A 3,178-nucleotide genomic window follows, 5' to 3' on the forward strand; every position below is an offset into this window, starting at 1 on the left:
TACCCCATGATCTCACTCCTATGTGGAATTTAAGAAACAAAACATGTAAGCAAAGGAAATAGAAAAGGGAGAGAGACAAACCAGGAAAGAGACCCTTAACTATAGAGAACTAACTGATGGTTGCCGAGGGTAGGGGGGCTTGGGGGATGGGTGAGGTGATGGGGATTAAGAAGTGTACTTGTGGTAATGAGCACTGGGCAATGTATGGAAATGTTCAATCACCATGTTATATACTGGAAACTCATGGAACTGTATGTTAACTATACTGGAAAAATATTTTTTAAAAATTTGGAACAATTTTAAAAAGGTGGACCATGGCTTGCTAGATTTCTTTGAGTTGACCTCATGCCATTGACCTGTGGTTGTATTCCTGGAAGCAAACATGGGCAGTTCGAGGTCATGGGTCAATGATGGATGATGTCCACAGTAGATGTGTGCAGTGGTGTTCAGTGGCATAGAAGCTGAGGTTGAGGAGAGAGAAACAGGCAGGCAGGGGAAGTGGTGCCCTGAAGCACCTCTTCACTTCTTCAGCACAGGTTCCCCCCTAGATCTTAGGAGCCAGAGACTTAGGAGGTCACTGTAGCACTGATAAAGGCAATTGTCCACCTTTAATGTTTGTGGGTCCTGCCCCTGGGCTCCCAAGGAAGCGATGCTTTCACATTTACCAAGGTCAAAATGAATCCACAAAATCTCAATGCATGGGCTCTATTTCACCCCAAGCACACATTGGACATCTGCTTTATGAAAGAAAAGAACCCAAAAGGAGCATTCTGGAAAAGATAAGAAAAAGGAAGACACTTCCCTGGTTCCCATAACATTAAAGCCATACAGCCCTACATGTACTAGAAATTTAAGACCGGGAAATGCAGTGACTTTCCACAATGTCTTTTGTATAAAAATTTGTCACTTTTTATGTAAAAAATATATTTTGGTATATAACCCTTTATCAAAATTTCCTTTGTCATGACACTCTCTCCTGGTAAAGATTCCCTGTCCCATGCAGCTGTACTAATCAGTGCTCAGGTAAAACTCACAACCTTTTATTTTTTTTTTTTTTTGAGTTTGAGCGCCATGTGGGATGCAGAGATTACTTAAAAAGAAAATAATTGAAAAGAAGTAAAATTAAAAGAAAAATTTTAAAAATGTATATGCGTATCAGGAAATTTTATTACTCTCTACTCTCTCACATTGATATATTTACATTGTGTTACTTACACCATTAAGAGCACCTTAATTACTGTAGCTTTACGGTGAGGTTTAAAATTTAGTAAATTTCTCCAATTTAATTCTTCAAGGTTGTCTTGGCTATTTAGGTATGTTGATTTCCAAATACATTTGAGAATTAGCTTGTAAATTTGCCCCCAAATTGCCTTCTCCAGTATGAATCAGAATAATGCTGATTTGATGTTCCAACAAATTTGAGTGGTCTAGTCCATGAATGTGATATATTTTTTCCTAATTATTTAGTATCCTTTAATTTATTTCAGCAAGAGTTTTCAGGCATCTTTGTTACATGTGTCCTCATACATTTAATGAAGGTGGACATGAATCTCCACGCTGTTTATTGAATTTCATTTCCTTTTTTTAAAAATTTCATTTTCTAAATGCTCACTGCTAGGTTAGAGAAATATAGTAGATTATTACATGAATGTTGCTGAGGTATAATTTAGGTACAGTAGACGGCATCCCTTTAAAGTGTACAATTAAGGCTGTACTTTCAGAGATCATTTCTTTCTTTCTTTCTTTTAATTTTATTTTATTATGTTATGTTAATCACCATACATTACATCAATAGTTTTTGATGTAGTGTTCCATGATTCATTGTTTGCCTATAACAGCCAGTGCTCCCTTCAATGCTGCCCTCTTTAATACCCACCACCAGGCTAACCCACTCCCCCAACCCCTCCCCTCTAGAACCCTCTGTTTGTTTCTCAGAGTCCATCGTCTCTCATGGTTCGTCTCCCCCTCTGATTTCCTCCCCTTCATTTTTCCCTTCCTACTAGCTTCTCTCTCTCTTTTTTATTATTATTTAAAATTTTTTATTGTTATGTTAATCAACATACATTACATCATTAGTTTTTCATGTAGAGTTCCATGATTCATTGTTTGTGCATAACACCCAGTGCTCCATGCAGAATGTGCCCTCTTTAATACCCATCACCAGGTAACCCATCCCCCCACCCCTCCCCTCTAGAACCCTCAGTTTGTTTCTCAGAGTCCATCTTCTCTCATGGCTTATCTCCCCCTCCGATTTCCTCCCCTTCATTTTTCCCTTCCTACTAGCTTCTCTCTCTCTCTTTTTTTAAACATATAATATATTATTTGTTTCAGAGGTACAGGTCTGTGATTCATCAGTCTTACACAATTCACAGCGCTCACCATAGCACATACCCTCCCCAATGCCCATCACCCAGGCACCCCATCCCTCCCACCCCCACCACTCCAGCAACCCTCAATTTGTTTCCTAAGATTAAGAATCCCTCCTATCAGTGAGGTCATAGGATACATGTCTTTCTCTGATTGACTTAATTTCACTTAGCATAATACCCTCCAGTTCATTTCTACAGTTTGTTACTAGAGAATTTTCTCTGAACGTGTAGAGGACCTGAAACCTCAAGGAGGAGGCACATTGTTCTCTCCTGAGCATGAACGTGATTTTAGGTGTTGTTTCCACAGCTGCCCATTGCCACTGATGATCGTTCTTCTCCTCCTTTGGACGGTAAGAGAGAGAGGATGCAGTGTGAGTGCTTTCTCAACAAATAAAAATTAAAAAAGATAAACTGTACAACTAAATGCATTTTCACAGATGTACATACAATTGAAACTACTGCTCCATTCAGGACACAGGGCATTTCTTCTACCTCACAGCTTCCCTTGGGTGGATCCATTGAAGTCTCTCACTGCCTTCACCCTCAGCCCCAGGCAACCACTGGCATCAAAGACGGCTTGATTTTTAACCACGTTATGGAAATGGAACTCTTTTATGCCTACATTCCTCCGTGCAGCCTAAGGATTCTTATATCTATCCATATTACTAATGGATCACCAGTTCAGAATTTTTCATTGCTAAGGAGTATTCCTCTGTATGGATATATTTGGTCTGTACATTCACCTATTCATGGCCATCTATGCAGTTTCCTGGGTTTGGCCATGGGGAATAAAGCTATGATGAATATTC

At 39.3% G+C, this 3,178-nt stretch overlaps 1 non-coding gene across 1 annotated transcript; it reads left to right on the plus strand.

Annotated features, from left to right (window-relative positions):
- Nucleotides 1-2,536: 2,536 nt before the first annotated feature.
- LOC148161946 (small nucleolar RNA U3) lies at nucleotides 2,537-2,749 on the plus strand. The gene has a single exon (XR_015767258.1). It is a non-coding gene; the product is annotated as a small nucleolar RNA U3 (small nucleolar RNA).
- The last annotated feature ends 429 nt before the right edge of the window (nucleotides 2,750-3,178 follow it).

Source organism: Eumetopias jubatus, unplaced genomic scaffold (assembly GCF_037043125.1).
Source record: "Eumetopias jubatus isolate StellerSeaLion01/CBP00866 unplaced genomic scaffold, mEumJub1_p1.0 scaffold_32, whole genome shotgun sequence".
NCBI lineage: Eukaryota > Metazoa > Chordata > Mammalia > Carnivora > Otariidae > Eumetopias > Eumetopias jubatus.